Raw genomic sequence first — 10414 nt, 5'->3', positions numbered from 1 at the left:
GATTTTGCTTTGCATCGCCAAAATTTTGCCTTAAGCTACATTTAAAAGAAGAAGAAAGAAAGAGGAAGCAAGCAAGCAAGATAGATTCTCTTTTTCTTATTGGCTGTTAGAGCGAGGGGGTGCTTTGCTCTGGATGCAATAGGAATTGTCAGACTTTATCGCAGTGAGCCTGTAGAGGAAGGTTCTGTCTCCCTGCCCCTTGCTTTTAACAGTGGCATAACAGTTAGAAACTCCACTGGCAGAGCTCACTTCACCAAAGAATGATGGAAGCTGCACCCGTTTAATTTCTGCCTGTCTGCCACTGTTAATGCAGAGTTGCTTCCATATTAGCACTGATCTCTGGAACTGCCACCCTGTATTTATTCTAGTTTGTTTGTTTGCTTACAGAGAATCCAGACAACATCTCTGACAAATTGGTGCATTCCAGTTTTTCCTTTGTTGTTTGCAGTGATTTAATTTATTTTAAAGGGTTTTTAGGGCTCCTCTGGCCTTTGATTAAAAACTTCCTGTTTGCAGGTTCAGATGTTTTATTGCTTCTTATGGAATGCAGCTGAGGAATTAGTGTTGAATTGTCTCATATATATTTTTTTTTATAAATAAAAAGTTTCTGTTCCTGTGAGCCAGGGAGTCAGAGAGAGACTTTAAAGTACTGACTTCCTCTGATATTTTTTTTTCTCATTTATAAAGAGCAAAATAGATAGTACTATTTTTCAATGTTAAAATGGAAAGAAAATAATGGGAGAAAATCAGTACTTAAAATCAATAGTTAAATCTCCCTCCAAACCCACCCTGCTGCTCACAGGAACAGAAACTGACAATACAGGGCAATGAAAGGATTCTTCATCATTAATCTCCCCCATTGCACCCAACAGGAAGGAATATGATGGAGCAAACCTGCAAGTAGGAAGCTTTCAATTAACATTGAAAGGGACCTTTGATGAATTGGATTGCCTTCTGAGTAAAAATTATAGAACCATCATGGCCATGTGGAATGGCACAGCTGGGTAATGTTAAGTGCTGCATGGAACCACTGTAGCAGCTTATGCCGGATGTGTGTGGGAGAAAAGCTGGTTTGCCTCTCCCCTGAGTAATCATCCCTAGCAGGATAGGCTAGATGGGAGTGTGATGAACTGTCTGGTTGGTGGGCTTTGGCTTTCTTTCTAGAAGTGAGCATCTTTGCTCCTAGAGAACAGAAAGCAGCTGCAGCCCTGCCTGAGGAACAGTCATGGCTCACAGCTTCTAGATGGGAAAAGCTGGCTGCGTACCATCCAAGGCAGAAGTGACTTTACTTGCTTATTGGTCCTCGCCTCCATCATTTCTTTTAGGAGGCCCATCCATGTTGAGAAACAAAGATTTGTGTTAGCGCATTCATTTCCGGAGTGGTGGTGGTGGTGGTGGTGGCAGGATGACCAATGAAACATTTTAAAGGTGGGTGTAGAAAATGGAGATTAATATTTTAAACGGCGAAGGCCCCAGAATAAGCTCCCCCACCCCCACCCATATTGGTTTTCCCAGGAACAGAAAGTTGTTTTTCCCTCTGACAATACGGGACAGCAAACCTGCAGCATGAATCACTTAGGATTTGGGGCATTATGGGGTCGCTTCTTCATCAAGAAGGGGGAAACCCAGTAAGGAGTGTGGTTTGGTTTAAAATGTAAAAGGAATTAGCCACTTTTTGCCAGCTCAGTATGTGGAATTATAAAATGCATGCTTTCGTTTTCTGGAAATACTGGTTTGCTAGTAGCGACGTGTTTGCTCTGGCAGATTGCCACGGGTTTGGCATTAGAACTACTGCTGCCGTTGCTGCTGTATGGGCTTCTGGTGCTGCTATTGGGTTTGTACTTGACCAGGAGTAGTTTGGTGTTCAATTACTGCTGGAGAATCCAAAGGTAGATTACCACTGTTTTCCTTGTAGGGCTTGGAAGAGATGGTACATGGGTTCATGGGAGTTTACCTGTTTTTGGTCTTTGGGGCAGAAGCAATTACCGGAGTGTCCTCTTGAAAAGGCAAACTTCCTCCAGCCTCCATCACTCAATGCCAGGGGGATATGGGATAACTATCTCTCCCTCCCCACCCCCCAACTCCTGGCCACGTAACAGGGGTAAAACAGGAACAGAAGTAATTACTCCCAGTTGAAGCTATTTTTGCAAAACAGGATAGCCATGAAGTAAGTTCTTGATGGAATTACAAGCGAGAGCTAATTACTACTGTTTGAAAGTGCACCGTTGCAATTTGCCACATTTGACCAGCCTTATCCTTTTGAAGGATTCCAGGAATGAGGGATGTCGGAGAAACCTGCAATGGATTCAAACGAGTTTGGGTTTGTACTAATTTGCATTAGCAGTTGCACAAGTGAACATCAACGCTAATGCGCACTTGTGCTAATGCAAATCAGCACTAATGCAAATTAGCTCAAGTAGAATGAAATTCTTGTTTTTAAAGAATCTGATTTTGTCAATGAGCAGATGACTGAACAAAAGATGCCTGACAATCCGTGAAACACAGACAGAATGGATTTTTAAAAACCCATACATCCCTACTAGTTATGTGAGAGACACCATAGAATCATAGAATAGTAGGTTTGGAAGGGGCCTACAAGGCCATCGAGTCCAACCCCCTGCTCAATGCAGGAATCCAAGTCAGAGCATCCCTGACAGGTGGCTGTCCGGCCTCGTCTTGAATGCGTCCAGTGTAGGAGAGCCCACCACCTCCTAGGTCATTGGTTCCGTTGTCGTATTGCTCTAACAGTCAGGGAGTTCCTCCTGATGTTCAGCCGGAATCTGGCTTCCTGTCACTTGAGCCCATTGTTCCGTGTCCTGCATCAGAGACACTTGTCTTGAAACATTGCAAATCTAGTTTGACACATCAGAACTGAAGGTGATGGGTGGAGGAGGGGACTGACCCAACCTATCCAAAGTTCATATCAAATTCATGTTACAAAAAAAAGAAGTCACTCAGCCTCAAAGCCTGTTCTCTATCTGCCAATTAGTAGGTTTCTGTGTGATCCGTAACCAAGCCTATGAAATAGACAGCTGCTACTGCTAGAAAGGTCACATTTCTTGAGCATCCAATCCACCCATGCAAAGTGCTATTCAGGAAGCACTTGCTGCCACGGAGAGCTTATATTATTATTTATAAAACACGCACAGCAGTTCAGTGTGGTCCTGACTGAGCAACCTTCCCTACGAGGCTGATCAAGGAAATCACTCTTGAATTATTGTTATTTTTTTTACATTCAGAGAGGAGCCTGGCTTTTTGTCTTCTGGTTTCTCAAAGCTGCTTTCTACTTATTCTGTTTCCTATTTGGTTAAAAAAAATGAGGTCAAGATAGAATGCCTCTTAAGGCCGTTTTGTTAACCTGTTTCCCAAAGCTACCATTGCTCCTGGTTTAGAAAAGAAACTGCCAAAAGTGATCCAACACAAAAAGGAAATGAAAAGTGCAACAGGTCTTTGTGTTGATCTGAAAAGGTTAGGTGTCGGCTGAAAACACGGGAGAGATTTATTTCCCCAATTATTACAGATATGGAGGAATGTGAATTTCATTTTAACTCAATTTCGATAAGAATTAACTGAAGTTTGCAACATTCTCCCTATTTGGGACAAAAAGAACTTGAGATTCTGTTTAAAAAAAGGAATGTGGGAGAAAACAAAATGAACAGATTTGTCCATCCAGACCCAGGGCTTTGAGTGCTTCGCTTTTAAAAGTCTGGGGTTTGAATCTCTGTATTTTCAAGCATGTTAGTGCTGAAATGGGGTTGCCCCTTCTTTCATCTGACAGGCTCCACGTCCTTAACAGCGACACTGGGTCCCGAACCGTTTTGGAGTCGGTGGGCGCATTTGGAATGTTGAAAGACTGGTTGTGGGTGCTCTCACAAAATGGCTGCCACGGGGGAGCTTGCCCATTCCTAAAATGGCTGCTGTGGTGGACACGGCCAGCCAGAAAACAAAAACATTTCCTGTGAGGCAAACTGGTGAGACTAAAAGAAAAGTTCTTTGCCCAAGAATCTAAGTATGAGGCCGCCATGGGGGCTGAGGTCCATGACAAAAACGGTCTTTGGAACCCAAATAGAGATGGTGTTGGAGGACGGCACTTTGCTTGGCAGCACACCAGCCTCCTAGTAAAACACACACAACAACCTTTACATTAAACAATCTTAAGAAATAAAATAAAAATTAGGCATGGCAGGGAACCTAGTGGGCGATGAGAGATGTCTGTGGGCACTCGGTAGAGCTACATAGCAGGCCTGTACGTCATGGTTCCTCTCCATGCCGAGGACGGGTGTCACGGGTGAGGCTTCCATTTCGGTTTTGATAAGAATTGACCAAAGTTCATCAAGTTCGTATTCGGGAGAGAAAGAACTTGAAATCGAAAAAAATCTGAATGCAGGAGAGAGCGAAACTGACTGCTGCCCATCACGAGCAGACCGGGTGGTGCCAAGAGGCTGGCCCTCAGATCAGGGCGGGGGAACCTGTGCCCCTCCCAATAACAGTGGGAGCCCCGCCTCATGGAGGAATTCGAGGATGCTCGGAGGCCAGATGAGGACCGTGGTTCGCCGTCCCTGGGCTAGACGGACCTTTGTCCAGTAGAGCAAGGCGATTCTTAACAGTACATCTCTACGGAGCGTCATGGCGTTAATTTTTGTGAACTGCCCAGAGAGTTTTGACTACTGGGCAGTACAGAAACGCAACTAATTAATTATTAAAATTAATCAAATCACAAAGGGCCGATTTCATAAGAAGCATGGGAGTACTCCTGGAGCCTGTTCGTGTTGCAGGATGGGGTGGGGGAATGGAATCTGGCTCACACCAGCAACAGCAGGCTCCTTGAGCAAAGTGTCCCCTGGTCCATCCGTCCATCCCCCCCACCCACGTTGTCAGTGGGGGAAGCCTGGCAGCCTTACCTGGCTGTGACAGCAGTCCTGGGAAGCTGGGTCTAGCCACTCTTGAACTTTCCCACAACCCCCCAGGGTGATGCTAGGCCAGGGCACTGTGGAAAATTAAAAGAATGGCTAGGCTCAGCGGCTTGGTGCTGCTTGTAAGGCCAGGGCAGCATCAACGTTGGGCTTTGGCAGCTGCCCAGTGATGCCAAGTGTTGGCGCCAGCCCTGAAGAGTTTAATTCCAGACCGTGCATTCCCGGCTCTCGGCCAGCGGAGTGCCTCCTTCCCTGCCTGCAGCATAACAACATCTCCCATTTGTTGCTTGGAGACAGGTTAACATGCTGTTAAATTACTGTCAGGACAAAAAGAAAAGGATATCAGGGATATTTGGCACAGGGGCGGGGATCACAGCTTAGTGCCACTCCTGATCTCCCCAGATCCCCCTCCAAAAATACTTGCTGCTTTGGCATCCTGACTGCCTCGCTTGACTTCGGTTTTCGCACCCTGTCCTGCTCTGAGCATTTTGCATCACAGAACTGCAGTGGCGTAGTGGAGGCAGGACTCACAGGGATGCCGCAACGACGCTTTTTTCAATAGCAGGGACGCTGATGTCCTCTGCCCCCCGCACCCCAGAATTCCCTGTCCCCCCCTGGGCTTAGCTGCAATCCTCACAGTAGCTGGGGGGAGGTGAACTTTCCCAGCAGCAATATATTGTTCCTGGTTGTAATGCAAAGTATTTGCAGGTGGCTTGGTCTGGAATGGGCAATTTGCAAAAGGCCTGCTCCTGGTGGAGATGAGAACGGCTACAACTGGTTTGTGGATATGGAGCAATGCTCCTTGGGGGTGTGGTTATGGGGACTGTCATGATGAGCGCCTGCGCTTCAACGTTTACCGCTACACCACTGGAGAACACTAACCTGGTTGGTCGGTCGGTCCTGGATGTGTTCAGTTATATGTGCTCAATGGACAGCATCCATCTGAATACAGCTAAAGTGGGGAGCCTGTGTCAGTCCAGATGTTGTCAGACCCCCCTCCCAACTCCCATCAGCCGCAGCCAGCATGGCCAATCGTCAGGGATGATGGAAGTTGTAGTCCAACAGCACTTGAAGGACCGCACTTTCCCCATCCTGACTTCAGATATCTCCTTAGAGCAGTCGTCCCCGACCAGGTGCACTCCAGATGGGACCTCAAGTCCCATCCGCCCCAGCTAGCATGGCCAATGTAGTCCTAAACATTTGGAGGGCACCAGATTGGAGAAGGCTACCATCTCTTTGCAACCACTCCTTAAGTTTTGCAATGTTGAGTCGGTGATAATCTGATGGACAGAGGCAATAAAGGGCCAGAGTACAACAGAAGAATGGCTCAAATGGTATTCACTGCAACCATCTTCAACCCCAGTCAGGGTAGCATACCAGGAGAAAGGCTTCCTCCTACTTGTAAGATACACGCATGTGCATCTCTCTTGCACTACGACACTGTGACTGGAAGCTTTGATTTGTGGCTGTCAGCTGTTAAAGGTACCAGATAGTATAGTACCTCTTCACCAAAAAAAGGCCAAGGGAACCAACTGGTTGTGAGAAAGGAAGAAGGCTCATTTCAAACCCCCCCCCCCCGCTAAGGGGCAGGACTGGGGGCACTGGGAGTGGGGTAAGGCAAGTCGCTTACCGGAACCACATCCTTGTTCAAAGTTGTGCCTGGACATGTGTGTTGCAGCAATAAGAACCGTCTTTGGTCTTTGCAAAAATACTGTGAAAATGTTGTTGTTGTATTTTTTAATGTACACTGGACACTGAAAAAGAGGTATTTAAACAAAAGAAAAGAAAAAAAAAAGCAACGCCTTTGCTTAAAAAAAAAAGAACAAAGGAATAAAGCAGAATTTTCAAAAGACAATTGTCTGCAGTGTTCTGATTTTTTTTAAAAATATGGCACAGATGGGTAAGCAAAAAGAGGGTAGTAATAATAATAATAATAATAATAATAATAATATAATGGTAGATTGAGGAGTTTTAACATGATAGAGGGGTTGGAGTGTGTTACCTGTAGGAGCCATCTGGAAGAAGACCAAAGTCGAGGAATTCGTAGATGGTCAGCCTGTATTTGGGGTGTACCGCTGCAGGTTGGTGGTCATGGAATCAAACGCTCCTTCATATGGGGGGTGGGGGAAATCCCTCCACACAGAAAATGAGATGTTGAGGAGAACATTTCCCCGACATGGTGAGTTTTCTAGGAGCAGGCGAATGTGTGTGTACGGAGGGGCTTTCCATCATAGGAGCCTCCAGCTGCAGCCCAAAGCGGTACAGCCCTGACACAGGTTGATTCCCCTTCGTGAGAAATAGGACCAGTTGGAATTTGAGAGGCCAAAGTTTTAAGATGGCGTCAACTGACCTCTGCTTCCTTCACACCATTGCTCAAATATTGCTTAGATTGCTGTTTGGCACTTGGACAGACTGCGTTCTCCGCCACAGGAATGGCACCCAAAGGGATGTGCAACAAGTTGGCCGAGCTGGCATGTCACGCGAAGCCACCCCGAGAATAAGCCTCAGTGGGTGGGTGGCTTGTCTGTTACTCCTGACAGACGATCATTCGCTCGGTGGCTAGGCATGGCTTGTTTCTCCCTCGGTCCTTCTCGGTCCCCCCGGCTGCTGTCAGCATGTATCCAGGGGCCTTCGCAGCAGAACTCCTTGTTTCCTTGCTCCCTGCATCAGCCCCATGTTTGTAACTGGTCTGCTGGGGTGGCCGGCTCACGAGGGACGTCCGTCCCCCCATCAGATCGCCACAGGGATGTACGTTTCTGAGCCCTTATGAATGCGGGAACTTGTTTGCAAACTTATTTTTATTTTAGGGTTTTTTTGCAAGTGTGCAAGACCTCAAGACTGCCTATCAGCGATTGAGCCCAGCATAGCCATATCCCCCTAACCAGAAGCCATCCTGGGAACAAGCCACCCTAAACAACCCTGCTACAAGTTCTCAGGGTAGCTTGTTTGCGGAAAAAGAACCCACGATGGAAAAACTGCTCCGGGTTCACATGGCAGGCTGAACCACCCTGCAACCACCCATGATAATGGCCCACTGTGGGCCCACATTCACACTTTTGCATAGGTTGCTTGATGGGATTGCCCAAGCGAAGGCAATGTGTATATGTACAGTGCTTGTGCCAACCCTCGATCCATTTGCTGAATAGAACATAGGAATATAGCATAGGAACATAAGGAACTGCCTTATATAGAGGCAGACTACTGGTCCATCTAGCCCAGTATTGTTGACACTGACTGGCAGCGGCTCTCCAAGGCAAGAAAAACTCCTGGAGTTGCCAGGGATCGAACCTGGGAGTTTCTGCTTGGAAAGGAGAGGGAATTCAGGTCCCAAACCTTTTGAAGGACACTGTTTTATCCCCAGCCAGCCCATGGGTCCATGTAGCTCAGTATTGTTCACACTGACTGGCAGCGGCTCTCCAAGGCAGGAAAAACTCCTGGACTTGCCAGGGATCAAACCTGGGAGTTTCTGCTTTGAAAGGAGAAGGAATTCAGGTCCCAAACCTTTTGAAGGACGCTATCTTATCCCGAGCCAGCCCATGGGTCCACGTAGCTCAGTATTGTTGACACTGACGGGCAGCAGCTCTCCAGGGTTTCAGGAATGGGTCTTTCCCAGCCCTGATCGGAGATGCAGGGATTGAACCTGGGACCCTCTGCATCCCAACCAGGTGCTCAGCCACTGAGCTATGGACTTCTGCCTCTTTTGCTTACTGTGGAGAATCTGTTAAGACAGAAGAGATGAAATAGCTCCCTGATGCCTTCTGACAACTAGCGCTTGTCCCAGCTCTATCTGGAGGCCCCCTTGGGGCAGCTGCTGGGGGGCACATGCCCCAGCAGGGCCTATTCATACTAATGCCCATGCCTGCTTTAGCTGCTGGGAATCAACCCACCCTTACATTCCCCACAGCGTTCCAGCGAACATGACCCTGACTGTGGGAAATTGAAATGGCTGGCGGCTTCCCAGAACCAGCTACCCCATATGCCCATGACTGAGGGAGGCCGCTTTGCTAGGGCTCCCCTCACAGCCTGAGTGGCCCAGAGCTCGGACAACAAACCTCTAGCCATTCAAAAGCCTACTGCGATACAGAGAGGTCAAGAGGGTTCTCTGGGGGACTGCAGCTCCAGCAGGATCCTTCCAGACAGCTCCTGCACCCCACAGCTGATTTAGCACGGTTGGAAGGAGGGAAAGAGAAGGATTTTTTTTAAAAAAAAATTCAGCCTTTACATACTGTCAAGGTGATTTTAGAATCTCTCTCTCTCTCTCTCTCTCTCTCTCTCTCACACACACACACACACACACACACACACACAGTTTCTCTCATACACACTCTCTAACTCACTCTTTCACATACACATGCATGCACACACTCACACATACACACTTTCTCAGACACACTCTCCCTCCCTTTCACATGCACACATTCACTCACGCACTGTTGGAAACACTGTCTCTCATATACACAATCTCCAACTCACCCTTTCACATACACATTCACACATGCAGTCACATATATACACTTTCTTTCTCACATACACACTGTCACTCATATACACTTCCTCTCTCTCTCTCTCTCTCACACACACACACACACACACACACACACACCACACAGTAAAAACAGAAAACCTGACCATATGTTCAGCGGTACCAATTCAGCTCTTGGACTATCTGAAGGTGGCAGCCTAGTATAGAAAGGGATTAATAAGACCCCTCCTCTACACTGGGGTCGCCAACTTCACATATTCCCACAACTCTGTACGTTCCTCTGAGAATATGGCTAGGATACACACACACACAGACATACGCTATAAAAAATACAATTTCCCTACCAGTATTTTTATTCCGCCTTTTAAAGTCGAAGTGTTCCCAAACTGGCTCACAGACAATTCAACTGTTTAATTCCCTTCCTACAACAAAAACAGTAAAACAATTTAAAATAAATTCAGAACAAAGCAACAGGAGAGAAAAAAATCTCCCATTTGATTTGGTTAAGCCATAATGGCCTGAAGGAATTATTTTTCTTTGAATGGGTAGTATCCAATGCTAGTCTTACTTAGAGTAGACCCATTGAAATAAATGGGACTTAAGTTAGTCATGAGTCTGTCCCCATATGACATTTTCTGGTGACTTCAGTTCTACACTCGCACGTTCTCCCCTCCTGTTGAGAAGTGCTGTTCACTCCCCCCCCCCCCAGTGGCCTGCCTTGCAAGGTTCAGTGTCTGACTCTTTGCCCAGCTCTCTGCACTTGTGTGTCATCCTGATTATGGAAGTGAGATTGACGGAGTCCTTAGGAGAGCAAGCAAGAAGGCTTCATGTACTTATTTATTAAATGTATATATCGCCCAACTGGCAAATGACCTCGAAGTGGTTCACAATCATTAACAAAACCAAAACACGAAAGTAACATCCAAAACAATAAATACAACAATGACAATATTAAAACATCAAAGTATTAAAAATATTAAAGAGCCAGCAGTGAAATTAATAATCAGCGCAACAGTTT

The sequence above is a fragment of the Heloderma suspectum genome, chromosome 14 (genome assembly GCF_057233095.1).
Source record: "Heloderma suspectum isolate Gila_16-S chromosome 14, 16-S_ref, whole genome shotgun sequence".
Taxonomy (NCBI): domain Eukaryota; kingdom Metazoa; phylum Chordata; class Lepidosauria; order Squamata; family Helodermatidae; genus Heloderma; species Heloderma suspectum.
Note: the sequence above shows the minus strand (reverse complement) of the source record.